The 15,000-nt window shown below is 46.1% G+C and overlaps 1 protein-coding gene across 9 annotated transcripts in view; it reads right to left on the reverse strand.

Moving 5' to 3' along the window:
- The window catches only part of LOC143293444 (endothelin-converting enzyme homolog), a 96,667-nt gene that overhangs the window by 33,212 nt on the left and 48,455 nt on the right, over positions 1 to 15,000 (reverse strand). The gene's annotated exons all lie outside the window — the stretch shown is intronic.

Below are 15,000 nucleotides of genomic sequence, written 5' to 3' on the forward strand. Positions count from 1 at the left end.
TTGTCATTTTCCTGCTCCTCCGCTTTCGAACCCTTCCTCCCTCTCTTGTTCATTTTTTTTCCTCTCCTGGAACAGTCCCCTGAGAGTAATCAGCCGTATTTTCGGAATTCTTCAGATAACTAGTAAGCTTCTGGATCTCGTGAGGGTACCCTCTGACCAGAACATTTCCTGGGAAATCCCGTGGGCAGGCTACACGTAGGGAAGATGCTCTGCTGTCGTTTTCCAAAAGCCACGAGGACAAAGACCCGACCGGTCAATGGCAAGCGTACCATGAATAAAATATGGTTGAAGTAGTAGTCCAGCTGTGTTATAGACAGAATAGAATAATCTACTGGGAACTTTTCAAAGCGGGTGGTATGAACCATTCCTAGAATACCTAGGACGTTTTAGTGTATTAGCTTATTTGGCTGCTTTGCCTTGAGGATAGTCCTAAAAAAAGTCCTTGTAGGGAATACATTGATCAGTCTGCTCCTAAGATGATGTCTTCTTAGTTTGTCCTCTGTCTCAATTTCATGCAAGCCGTAGAGTCATCGACCAGAAATATTAGTGTGCAGCAAGACAGGGAAACAAGAGCAGCTGTCATAAAGACAGACACACAGAGAGACAGACAGACCGATACATGCAAATGAACGTTCGCTTCTCCTGCTTTTTCAAGCACACACACAGACAGACACATACACACACAAAGAGACAGAGGCAGACGGATAGCCTACCTAGAGATAGAGAGGCGCAGAGAGACACAAAATTAGAGATACAGAGAGAATGGCAGATAAACACACACACCCAGTTTTAGTTTCAGTTTATAAAGGAGTCTTTACCGCGTTCCGGAAATTCCATATACGCTACACCACATCTGCTTGGCGGATGCCTGACATATTTGTGTACCTATCAGAGTGAATTTCTTCTGATAAATGTTTACAGTGGACAATCCTTTTGTTGCCCTGGGTTCTTTTTCTGTGTGTCAAGTTCGTGCTGCACACGGGACCTCGGTTTATCGCCTCATCCGAATAACTTGACGCTCAGACTTCCCTCACGGTTACTATATTGGCAGATAAGTGTCTTAAGCATTCTGCCGCCTTCCTCACTAACACACACACACACACACACACACACACACACACACACACACACACACACACACACACACAGAGAGAGAGAGAGAGAGAGAGAGAGAGAGAGACAGACAGAAACAAAGCCAGTAAAATTCTTGTTTTAAAAATGAATGAGTTACCATGCAAACAGACAATAATATCCCTAAAATCAAGTGTGGGGGTGAATGGATCCATTCAGATCAAACTGTCTTTTCTTCAAGCAAAAATGTTAACTGAATAAAATCCTTCAGCTTAAACCAAACCTAATTTTTGTTTATTGAGCGAATTTCAATCTCAATATTAAATGTATTCAAATAGTGTGAAAGAAGGCAGCGGTTGTATATACTGTGCAGCTGACATTAGTTAATAGAAGTTCAAGCTGTTTGGATCTTGGAAAAAAAAAGTGTATAAACTTTAATTAATCGTAACGACAAATATTTGTGTCAGACATGGTAAACTTACACTCCCTTGTGAAAAAATGCAATGCCAAAGTGTCTTCAAGAGAGAGACAGACAGACAGACAGACAGACACAGACACAGACAAACAGACAAATACACAGACACAGAAACAGAGAGAGAAGAGGGTGGGGATAACGATAACGATAACGATAACGATATATATATATGAACAATATCGTAATATCAGCTCATAATGGTTCTCATCTGAAACGACTTATACACACAGATAAACAAACAATAAACGAAATATTAAAGAAACACGTTAATCGTTTTGCCATTACTTTCACCTTGGCTCAATACTAAAAGATTAGTGATGTAACAAAAATCTATATGAAAAAAAATGACCATTGATTTGTAATGCCACCAGAATACACAACAAAGAATGCTAACAATTAACACTTGTAACATGTAGTCACAACGGAAATCGTTCCATTTTCTTCATTTCAATCACTTATTATAAGTGGTTGAAAGATTTTAACATTTGAAACGCTTAACGGAATTCAATGAAATTCAAAATGGTTCTCTCTCTGTCTCTCTCTCCCTCTCCTCTCCTCTACTCTCTCCCCCCCCCCCCCTCTCTCTCTCTTTCCTTCTTTGTCTTTTGTCTTCTGCCCCTATGTCTTTGTCGACGACGAGGCTATTTAAACAACCCTTTGTCTTTGTCGGCGAAACCATACACATACTGCATTGTTTCAGAAGCGAACAGTGACACGCCAGAAGCAAAATAAAGCACTTCTATCAGTGACAGCTGCCGCTATACTGTCGCTGCTGATGACGAAGCAGGCAAGCTTCTGCTGAATGTCTGTCTCTCTCATTCAACCTCTGTCTCTCTCCTGTGGTTTTGTGTTTGTCTGGGAATCTGTCTGTCTGTCTGTCTGTCTGTCTGTCTGTCTGTCTTCTCTTCCTGGCATGGAATATGACCTGTGGATGTCTAATTTCATGTATTAGAAATTTGAGTGTGTGTTTTTTGGCTTGTTTATTTTTATTTGTTTTATTTTATTCTATTTTACCAGAGGGCTGGATGTAAAAATACAGCAATGCGCATTCCACTTCCCTCTTCAATTAAAATTCGTTTCGTTTCCCCCTCACCCTCTCTCTCTCTCTCTACCCAACTCTCCCTCTCTTTCCTTTTTCTATCTTTTGCCTTCTGCCTCTGTGTCTTTGTCGACGACGAGACCATTCACATAGCTCCTTTGTCTTTGTCGGCGAAACCATAGACAACAACACTCCATCTTTTCAGAAGCGAACAGTGACACACCAGATGCATAAAAAGCACTTAATCAGTAACAGCTGCCGCTACAATGTCGCTGCCGATGACCAAAATGGTGCAGAAGCACTTAATCAGTAACAGCTGCCGCTACAATGTCGCTGCCGATGACCAAAGTGGTGTAGACTGGCAGTACGCAGAAGGGACAGCTTGGGGTGAAGGGGAACGGGGAAAAGGACGGACTCTGGGTATCCCTGGCACAACGTAATTCATTTTTCAGCCGACAGATGGCTGGAAGCCTGATGGATGCTCTTTGGGAGCACCACTCCTTTATGTACACCTTCAGCAGCAGCCTGTTTGACTCAGACAGGGGGGCTTTCAGGGATATTTATTTTCTTTTAACTCACTCAGTACGGCCAGTCCTCTCTTCTCCTCTACACAGACCCCTCGGATGTCCAGTGGGTGTCTGAATGACCCAACCTTTAGTTTCCGTCGTCAGAATTGTGGTATTCTTTGTCATCATTCACGTCTTCAGTATAAGAGCCTTCCGCTTGCAATATCTTGATGATGGTAATTGGGGTGAAACGCTGTTAACGTCGTCTCTTTCGCCGTTCGTATAGAAAGAGTTAAAGTAAGTGAGAACATCCTGGTAAGAATACTTAATAAAACATGCGTGGCTTTCTGGTGATCTTTCTTCCTCTTCCTGTGGCTCTGTCTCTGTCTCTGTCTGTCTGTCTCTAGAGGTTTGTCTCTGTCTCTCTGTCTCCCTGCCTGTGGTTCTCTTTGTCTGAGTGTCTGTCTCCTCCTCTCTTTTTCTCTCTGTTTAATTCCTTGTCTGTCTGTCTGTCTGTCTGTCTGTCTGTCTTTTTTCTCCTCAACTCTTCCTCCCCACTCCCTTCTATTCCTTAGCTCTGTTTCTCTGTGTGGAAGATGCAGGATTTCATATGAAGGTGTGAGCAATTGATTTCACTTACATTATTAAAACATTCGACTCTCGAGCCTAATTTCTCAATGGCCCAGTGATAAATATCTATTCATCCATCTCTGAGTGGAAGTGATTATCCATCACCAATGTTGCGGGGCCATCCACATGTACTGCCATGAAGGACTCACTGAAAACATTGGAATATACATGGAATTGTCTTCCAGAAAGGAAAGTGTTTGGAACAGGAGTAAAACTCTGAAAGGTATGCCCCGGCACTAGTGATGTGCTTTGTGTGATTAATTGTGTTAGTCACATCCATTGTTTGTTAGCAAACTATTCGTTTGGTAAATATCATGAGAAAACATTCTCTCTCTCTCTCTCTCTCTCACACACACACACACACACACACACACACACACACATACACACACACACACACACACACACACACATCCATTGTTTGTTAGCAAACTATTCGTTTGGTAAATATCATTCGAAAACACACACACACACACACACACACACACACACACACACACACACACACACACACACTCACCTCTTCCTCTCCATCTCCACGTCTCTGTCTATCTGTCTGTCTGTCTGTGTGTGTCTCTTTCTCTGTCCCTCATTGATAAACAGTCTAGGTTTCAGTCAAAGTGGCCATACATGGACACGAGTCATTAGTGCCGCAACACTATCTGCACACTCCATCTTTCTTGCCGCGGCGGACGCTGGCGGGCACGGCACAAGAAGAAGGTACTCGATCAGCCCATAGAACCCAGCAGCTCATTCTGCATTCACCTACACCTGCCCGCTGTTGCTGCTGATGACCACGTTGGGCGGCAAGCAGTAAGGTGGGGACTGAGGTGAGGTGAAGGTGCATCAGCGAGGGAGGAGGAGAAAGTGGGGTGGGTGGGAAGTGGAGGGCGAGTAGGGATGTCCGCGGTGTGGGAGGAGGAGAAGAAGAAGGAAGTGGTGGGGGGGGGGATAGGGAAGTGGGTTGGGGCGTGGAGGGTGAAGTTGTGACCCAACCCAGTTCTGTGACTACAAACAGATAGATGATGTGACTGCTCTTGGTGATTCACACATCTTTCTGCATTGGGTGACAGTTTGCAGCTGGGAACTTTTCGTTTTGTCCCCCTTTTATGTTTTGCTCAGGTGCTCGGATTTCTGATAGAGAAACGCATGTGGTTGTATGGTGTGCCATCTCTGTGTCTCTATCTGTCTTTGTCTGTCTGTCTGTCTGTCAGTCTCTCTCCCTCTCTCTTTCTGTCTCTCTCTCTCTTACCCCCTCCTCCCCCCAACCCCCCTTACGCTCCGACCCCGACACTCTTCCCCTCACCCGCACCTATCGTAGCTCCCACCCCCCCTCTCTTTCTCTTCTCTGTCTATTCTTCTCCAACAATAAAAGACATCTTTCAGCCAAAACATGTTTGTATGCTATCTTTCAGCCAAAACATGTTTGTATGCTATCTTTCAGCCAAAACATGTTGTATGCTAACCACAGACATCACCAACACAACCACAGTTCTCCATCTTCCCTGAAGCGGGCACTGTCAAGCACGTCTGAGGAAGGAAAATACTCAATCAATCAATGCGATGACCAGCAACACCGCAGTCCACATTCCTGTTCACTGAACTACCGCCTCTGATAACCACAGCGTTCCAGGCAGTGAGAGGAGAGGGTAGCGGGGTGTGGGGGTGTGGGTGTGTGTGTGTGTGGGGGGGGGGGTTGGGAGGGGGCTGGGGGTATTGGTAGTCTGTCAGTCAGAATGATGAGGGAGGGGTTAGAATGCTGGTCTCTGTGGCACAACACAATTCATTAGCAGCAGACAGGTTAGCTGTCAGACTGATTGATGCTCTTGGCAATTTCCGATCTTTATTCATTCACTATCACCAGCACAGCAGTGTGTGTGAGTATGAGTGAACGTTTTAAAGAAAAAACAAAACAAAACAACTTATTTATATCATTATTTCTTTCTTTTTTTTCTTTCTTTCTTCTAATTAACCTAAGTGACTGAATTTTGGCAGTTTACTTTGATAATAAAACACTGGAAGGGTAATGGTGTCCCCTCTCTGTCTCTCCATGTGTGAGCTTCTCTCAATGTCTCTCTCGGGATTTGCACCCCCCCCCCCCCCCTCGCTAAAGAATAAATTTGTAACCAACACTCATCGTCATGTTCATAAAGTTATGGTACCACTTCCAAGGATCGATCTTTTTAAAATCTAGTCTGTCTTATTCATGGGCTGTTTATGGAATGAATTATTATCCTGCCTCAATGCAAACACTGTAAAAAGCATCCCTAACTTTAAAAAAAACAGATATCGTGCACATTTATTGAAAAACATGTGATTATGTGACACATATCAATTATAAACAACAAAGATGTATAGATTGTCAATATATATACGCCTCTCTCCTCCCCTGTCAGTCTCTCTCCATGTCTGTCTCCACTGTCACTGTTACTATATCTGTTTGTTCAGTCAGCCTCCCATACCTTCTTTACTCTTCCCCTTGTCCATTCTTCCTTCAGCTTTCCACCACGCTCCTACCCTATTGTCCTCGTTGTTATTCATCTATCGCGATATCGTATTGTACATAAGTTCTATGTTTATTGCACATGCTTGTGTAATTTTGACGTTGGTGTTGTGAATTGACTCTCGCTTCTTTCTCTTCTTTTTTTCTCGATTATTATTCTTGCCCAGAGGGCTGGATGTAAACCAGTACTTTGTGCTGACTCCTTTACCCTCGTAAAATAAAATTTCGTTCGTTCGTTCGTTCGTTCGTTCCCCTGTATTTCTGTCTGTCCTTCTCGTGTTGGTTATCCTCTGAGTGCCTGCCTCCATGTCTGTCACGGGAATTCCTCTCTTTGTACCTTCAGCGGCAGTGTGACTCAGACAGGGCTTTTAGAGAAATTCGTTTATTATTTATTTATCTTTTAATTTACCTAAGTGATGGAGTTCTGGCAGTGTGCTTATCAAAACACCAGTGTAATGGTGTTCCATCTCTGTCTCTAACTGCCTCTGTTACTATGTCTCTCACTGTCTGTATGTCTGTCTGTCTGCCTGTCCCTCCCGTTTTAGTTTTCCTCTAACTGCCTGCCTGTCTGTCTGTCTGCCTGTCCCTGCCACCCCCAGCCCCCGCACCTACCTCTCTCTCACTTTCTTTACCTCGGTCCAAAGTCTGTGTGTCTTTCTCTCTTTCTGACTCTCTCTCTCTCTCTCTCTCTCTCTGTGTGTGTGTGTCTCTCTCCGTGTCTCTCTGTGTCTCTGTCTGTCTTGTCTCCGTCTGTCATTCTCTGTCTCTCTCTGTGTGTCTTTCTCTTTTACTCTGTCTCTCTTTGTCTCATTGTCTGTCCGTCTGTTTCTCTCTCTCTCTCAGTCCCTTTCTTCTCTCTCAAAGGTACTGTCCACACACGTTATCTTCTCTGAGAGGGCAGTGACGTGCACAAGGCAAGGCAGACAATGAGTATGGTGATTGAGCACAATCTCATTCCGCAATCAGCAGTAGCTACCACTGTCAGTTTCAATTTCAGTTTCAGTTTCAAGGAAGTGTCAAAGCGTACGGACTTATCCAAAAAGGCTACACCACAATTTGCTGTAAAAAAGAAGAAAAAAAAAGAGTTGCCTGGTCTTCGCATAATCCAATCGCGCTGACAGAGCCTTGAGAGCCCAAAGACTACATTCACAGCCAGTTGCCGGCAGCCTGGCACAGCAACACAGTCCAGTCAGACACAGCCAGTTTCTGTCAGCTACGGTGCTCTCCAGACGGAAGAAACTAATAAAATTATTATTATTTGGGATTCACGCTGCTGGTGTCATTGAAGAGTTCCGTCCCTTGCCAGGACCAGCCATCCGTCTCATTTCTGTGTACGCCTGCCACAAATCAAACAGCTGGCTGGAGATGGCTGGTGGCCAGTGTAAACGCTTAGTGCCGGCATACATGTTGGGAAAGCACAAAATGACGTGCCCACAATTCTCGTACAGCTGCTGTCAATTACTGGCTGAGCTTTGTGCGAACGTAGCCTAAGCTGTGTTTGTATAAAACATTCACATAAAAATACCAAACAAACATAAATTACAAGAAAGTTATACATACACGATTCAACTGTTACTGCAGACAGCAAGATATGTCGTTTTATGTTAATGTTTCACACAAATCTATGGTGATTTCCAAAGGCCTGATCAGTGCGTTGGGTTTATGCGAAGGTCAGGCATCTGTTCCAGCAGATATGGAACAGTCTGAACGCTTTGACACCTCCGTGAAAATGAAACTGAACTTATCTGAACTGAAGAGAAGGGAGACAGTCGGGACTGGCAGAGGTGGTGATGGAGAATGGGGGGGTAGGGGGTGGGGGTGTTGAGACCAGGTGCGACTCTACACAATTCATTTTGCCACAAATTAGGGCAACTGGTGATTTATATACAATTACCCAAGTAATTGAATTCTGGCAATTTGTCTAGAGAAATTAAAAAGAAAATACAAGGATGATTTTAGAACAGTGCATTCTCTCTCTCTCTCTCTCTCTCTCTCTCTCTCTCTCTCTCTCTCTCTCTCTCTCACTCTGTCTTTCTCCCCTCTCTCCTCCTATTTCTGGCTGTCTCTGTCTATGCACGAACAATCAGTAGTACAGTGACACTGTCCACACACTCCATCTTCTCTGTATCGGACACTGGTAGGAAAGTCTCAGAATGATACTCGATCAGTACAGTGACCAAATACCTGACACCACATCCAACAACAGCTGTTGGCCCAGTGCTCCCCGTCTGCCTGTTTGTCTGTATGTCTCTCCCCCCACCCCCTGTCTGTCTGTCTGTCTTTCATTCTCTGTCCCCCCCCCTCTCTCTCTCTCACGTACTTACTCTCTCTCTTTTTAAAAAATTCATTTTTATTTTCTTTTTACCCTGAGGGCTGAATGAAAATAAACCCCACATGTATGTTTATTCCACTTCCATCAAAAAAAAAAAAAAAAAAAAAAATCGTTCGTTCGTTCATTCTCTGTATCTCTCTGGGAGGACGTACTTTTAAATAACAATGTTAACTTGCTCATCTAGCATCACAAAATGCAGCCACATGTACTGCCAGTAACGAGGTTTGTTGTTATTCAATTCAGTAAGGTATTTGTCAGGAAAGGTGAGGGAGTCTGTGAGATGGGAGGGGGCGGTTTGGGGGGCCGGGGGGGGGGGGTGTGGGGGGGGGGGGGCGGCGTGGCAGTGGAAGAGTAGAGGGCTGAAAGCATATGTGGCACGACGCATTACTTTACAGCAGACAGCAAATTGATTGATGGCTGGTTGCTCTTGGGAATAGTTAGACTCGTTTTCGGCATTCAGATGATCGAATTCTGGCGATATGTTTACCAAACCATAATATATTGCATGGTGTGTGTTGCTCTCTCTCTCTCTCTCTCTCTCTCTCTCTCTCTCTCTCTCTCTCACCTATATTCTGACAGCGTGTTTGCTGCAACATATGTGCTTATTGTTCTCTCTGTCTCTGTCTGTTTGACGTCTGTCGCTCGTCCATTCCCTCTACCCTTCTCTTCTTCCCTCTGTCTCTTTCTCTACCCACCTTCCTCTCCCCGTTTCTCTCTTTCTCTCTTCTCTCTTTTCTTTCACACACTCACTCACCCAATGATAATACCCATTCTTCAGTAAAACTGCCTATATATAAGCATCGGTAATACACACATATTGCCCAAGCCCTCGACAAGCTCTCTGAAGCCAACACTGACAATGACAGGCAAGCTATGGGGGTGACACTTTTGTACGGTGACCAGCACCCGGGAATAACATTCCAATCTTTCTGCATTCACGAATGGTTACCGGTAACCACGTTTGCTAACAGTATGAAAAGGAGGGCAGCTGGTAGTGGTGGTTGATGGAAGGAGACCGATGCACGACAGTTCTAAAACATTCTGTTACGCAGCCGATTTCATTCACAGCTGATACGGATCTGGCAGATTGACTAGCTAGCTGCAGTTAAAAAATCACATAACTCTCCGCCTTCAGTAAAGAACAGCTTCAGTACACAGAAACACATATGCTGGAATGAACAGCTGTGCTTGCGGTGACATATATATATATATATATATATATATATATATATATATATATATATATATATATATATATATATGATAGTCAGTCGTGTCCGACTATGACCATCAGAACAGCAGAGGAGGCAACTGCTGTTCCGACCATTTGGGCTAGAATTTGATAAAAGTGGAGAGTCTTGCCCAAGTACATCTCCACTCTCTCGGCCATGAGGGTTTTAGGACAGTCGGCATTGGGATGGTTCCCAAAGGCCAAGTAGCCCACAAGGCTGCAGCACAAAGAGCCAGTGCAATTTTGCCTCCTAGTTTGAGAGTCATAGTCCTTCACAAAAGACTAAGCTGTAAATGGTTTCACCATTGACTGGAGAAACCATTCATATTACAGCTCTCACTTTGCTGTTGGCCCAAATGTAAACTTATGTCAATCTGTGATATAAGCCGAGTGTTGGTGACATAAAATGTTGTTATTGGCCCTTGTTCCTATGGGGAACCATGCACACCTTGAGAACTCTGAAACATAAGTTAAAAATCATTCATTTTTCTTTAAGTTTGAGAATGACGAAAGTTAATTCCATTCCTTTCAAACAGTGATAATTTATAGCAAGCGAATTCATCCAGCAATACAGATACCTCGTTTGGTCGCTATACATGCCAAATCAAATAATCCTAAAAATAGTGGCAGTTTATATCAACGGTACAGTAGCAGGCAGACCCTTAGTTGTTCATTTACATATGTCGGGGAATGGATGCTGCTAACGCTGCTCAACACGTCAGAGGGCAAGACATGTGACCACAGATATCTGGCTGTTTCTGAGATCATTGTCTTCAGCACTCAGAACCTGAATTTCTGGCGATGTTCGATCATTAAAACTTTCAGCTGGTGAAGAAAGTCTGGCGGCTTGATGACAACCTCTCTCTCTCTCTCTCTCTCTCTCTCTCTCTCTCTCTCTCTCTCTCTCTCTCTCTCTCTCTCTCTCTCTCTCTCTCTCTCTATATATATATATATATATATATATATATATACCCCTCTCTCTGTTTCCCAGTCTCTTTCGTTGCTTGTGTGTATGTTCTTGTTTTGAAAAACACATAGACGCAGTGATGATAATATGATCATGCCATACAGTTCACCCTTCACGTGGAATAAAGATAAAGCCAACAAATCAAAAAAAAAATCCCCCGTCGTATCAGTACCACCACAGATACCACGTCATATTGCCTTACCTGACGCCAAGCTGCTGCTCATGTTTCTGATAATCAGCTTCGCTGGCAGCCACTCAGAAGAAGAGCGTGGCACTGGGGTGGGGAACGGGGAAGGGGTGGTCATGGGGCTTTGAGGGGGGGGGGGGAAGATGTCTGGAAGCTGGAAGAAGAGTGTGGTGGTGGTGTGGAGAGGGTGGTTAGGGGGTGGCGGTAGCCAGAAGAGTGGTGATCGGGGAGGGGTGAGTAGGTATCGGTGGGGGGTGTGGGGGTGTGGGGAGAGAACTGGCATTCAAGAGAAGAGGTGGCGGTTGTGGTCGGAAAGTGGAGGAGGGGTGGGTAAGGCGGCGGTGTGTGACAAGGAAGACTGGGAGTCAGAAGAAGAGGTGGTGGTGGTGGTGGTGGTGTGGTAAGCAGGGTGGGCGTGAGGGTGTGAGCAGGGGAGTCAGAAGAAGAGTGTGATGGTGGGGGTGAGAGAGAGAGAGAGAGAGAGAGAGAGAGAGAGAGAAGAGAACTGGGAATGAACAGAAGTGGTGGTGGATGTGATGGCGGTTGGGAGTGGGTAAGGAGTGATGAGGGAGAATGACTGCGAGTTAGAAGAAGAAGACGTAGTCGTTGTGTTGCGGAGGGGTGGGGGTGGGTGGGTATGTAGCGGTTAGAGAGAAGAGGAGTGGAAAGCATGGTGGTGGTGGAAGTGGGAAGGGGGAAGGGGTGGGTAGAGGGTGGTCAGATTGGGAGTCAGAAGAAGACTGTGTGGTTATGGTGGTGGTGGTGATGGTGGTGGTGGTGGTGGTGGTAGTGGGAAGAGGAAAGGACTGGGAGTCAGAAGAAGGCTGGTGGTTGTGGTGGTGGTGGTGGTGGTGGTGGTGGGGAGTGGAGAGGAGTGGGTATTTGTATTTGTATTTCTTTTTATCACAACAGATTTCTCTGTGTGAAATTCGGGCTGCTCTCTCCCCAGGGAGATCACGTCGCTACACTACAGCGCCACCCATTTTTTTCTGTGTATTTTTTTTTTTTTCCTGCATGCACTTTTATCTGTTTTTCCTATCGAGAGGGTATAGGGAGGTGGGTGAGAGAATTGGGAGTAAAAAAAAAGAAAAAAAAAGAGGTAGTGGTGGTGGCGGTGATGGTTTGGAGCGGGGAAGGGTGCGTAGCTAGCGAGGGTGAGAAGAGGGCAGGGAGTCAGAAGAAGAACTTGATGGTGATGGGGGAGGGGAGAGGGGTGGAGAAGGATGGAGAAGGAGCAGTTGGGAGGCGAAAGAAGTAGTGGCAATGTTGATGGGGAGTGGAAAGGGGGGAGTGGATATGTAGCATGAACGAATGATGATGATGATGATAATAATAATAATAATAATAATAATAATAATAATAAAATATGGATACTTATATAGGGCCTATCCTCAGTTGGAGACCAAGCTCTAAGCGCTTTACAAAAAAAAACGGGATCATTTGCACAACAGCCTGCCTACCTGAGCACAGCTGACTGCCTGCTGCCACTGGGTCCTCATCATTCGTTTTTTTTCTGTGTCATTCAATCACGTTTCAGTCGTGCACACACACACACACCCAGACAACACATGTAACACTTCACGTGAATGACCGTTAATTTATTTACCCCCACCATGTAGGCAGCCATACTGTGTTTGGCAGAGGGAGAAAAGAGGACAGGAAGACGTAGTCGTTGTGTTGCGGAGGGGTGGGGGTGGGTGGGTATGTAGCGGTTAGAGAGAAGAGGAGTGGAAAGCATGGTGGTGGTGGAAGTGGGAAGAGGGAAGGGGTGGGTAGGGGGTGGTCAGACTGGGAGTCAGAAGAAGACTGTGTGGTGGTGGTGATGGTGGTGGTGGTAGTGGGAAGAGGGAAGGGGTGAAAAGGACTGGGAGTCAGAAGAAGACTGGTGGTTGTGGTGGTGGTGGGGAGTGGAGAGGAGTGTATTTCTTTTTATCACAACAGATTTCTCTGTGTGAAATTCGGGCTGCTCTCTCCCCAGGGAGATCACGTCGCTACACTACAGCGCCACCCATTTTTTTGTGTGTATTTTTTTTTCCTGCATGCAGTTTTATTTGTTTTTCCTATCCAGAGGGTATAGGGAGGGAGGTGGGTGAGAGAATTGGGAGTAAAAAAAAAAAAAAAGAGGTAGTGGTGGTGGCGGTGATGGTTTGGAGCGGGGAAGGGTGCGTAGCTAGCGAGGGTGAGAAGAGGGTTTGGGAGTCAGAAGAAGAACTTGATGGTGATGGGGGAGGGGAGAGGGGTGGAGAAGGATGGAGAAGGAGCAGTTGGGAGGCGAAAGAAGTAGTGGCAATGTTGATGGGGAGTGGAAAGGGGGGAGTGGATATGTAGCATGAACGAATGATGATGATAATAATAATAATAATAATAATAATAATAATAATAATAATAATAAAATATGGATACTTATATAGGGCCTATCCTCAGTTGGAGACCAAGCTCTAACCGCTTTACTTAAAAAAACGGGATCATTTGCACAACAGGCTGCCTACCTGAGTACAGCTGACTGCCTGCTGCCACTGGGCCCTCATCATTCGTTTTTTTTTCTGTGTCATTCAATCACGTTTCAGTCGTGCACACAGACACACCCAGACAACACATGTAACACTTCACGTGAATGACCGTTAATTTATTTACCCCCACCATGTAGGCAGCCATACTGTGTTTGACAGAGGGAGAAAAGAGGACAGGAAGACGTAGTCGTTGTGTTGCGGAGGGGTGGGGGTGGGTGGGTATGTAGCGGTTAGAGAGAAGAGGAGTGGAAAGCATGGTGGTGGTGGAAGTGGGAAGGTGGAAGGGGTGGGTAGGGGGTGGTCAGACTGGGAGTCAGAAGAAGACTGTGTGGTTATGGTGGTGGTGGTGATGGTGGTGGTGGTAGTGGGAAGAGGGAAGGAGTGAAAAGGACTGGGAGTCAGAAGAAGACTGTGTGGTTATGGTGGTGGTGGTGGTGGTGATGGTGGTGGTGGTAGTGGGAAGAGGGAAGGGGTGAAAAGGACTAGGAGTCAGAAGAAGACTGTGGTCATGGTGGAGGTGGTGGTGGGGAGTGGAGAGGAGTGGGCATTTGTATTTGTATTTCTTTTTATCACAACAGATTTCTCTGTGTGAAATTCGGGCTGCTCTCTCTCCAGGGAGATCACGTTGCTACACTGCAGCGCCACCCATTATTTTGTGCATTTTTTTCCTGCGTGCAGTTTTATTTGTTTTTCCTATCGAGAGGATATAGGGAGGTGGGTGAGAGAATTGGGAGTAAAAAAAAGAGGTAGTGGTGGTGGCGGTGATGGTTTGGAGCGGGGAAAGGTGCGTAGCTAGCGAGGGTGAGAAGAGGGCAGGGAGTCAGAAGAAGAACTTGATGGTGATGGGGGAGGGGAGATTAGATGACGGGAGGTGAAGGAATGGAGAACTTGGAGTGGGCAGTGGTGGTGGGTGGGGAGAGAAGAGGACTTGGAGCCAGAAGAAGATCGAGGTGATGGTATGTTGTGGTGGGGAGGGGGGCAGGAGTAGATACGGGATGGGGGTGGCGGGGGCGGGGGGGGGGGGGGAGGGAGAGCCGGGGAGCAGTGTGAACAAGACATGGCGGTGGTGGTGGTGGTGGTGGGGAGTGAGGAGGGGTGGGCCGGGGGCTGGTCCGGGAGAGAAGAGAACTGTGTCGAGGTGGTGCTGATTAGGGGAGGGAGTGGGGTAGGTGTTGGGTGAGCGGCCGGTGAGCGGGGAGGGGATGGTAGTGGGCGGTGGAAGAGAGGAGTGGAAATCAGAAGAGAAGGTGGTGGTGGTGGTGGAGAGCGTGCGGAGGTGGGAAGGAGGTGGGGGGGGGGACGTGGGGGGCGGGGGGGGGGGGGGAGAAGGATGGGTGGGGTGGTGTAGGGGTGGGGAAGAGGAGTAGCAGCATCTGCGACACAACACGCTTCACTTACAGCAGACAGGTAGTTGGCAGTAGATAGATGGCTGCTCTCTGGAATTCACTCAGCTCTCTACCATTGGCAAGGGTCTTCTGAACCATTTCTGTTGTTGTTGTTGTTTTTCGTGTGTGTGTGTGTGTGTGTGTGTGTGTGTGTGTGTGTGTGT

Source organism: Babylonia areolata, chromosome 19 (assembly GCF_041734735.1).
Source record: "Babylonia areolata isolate BAREFJ2019XMU chromosome 19, ASM4173473v1, whole genome shotgun sequence".
Classification (NCBI taxonomy): domain Eukaryota; kingdom Metazoa; phylum Mollusca; class Gastropoda; order Neogastropoda; family Buccinidae; genus Babylonia; species Babylonia areolata.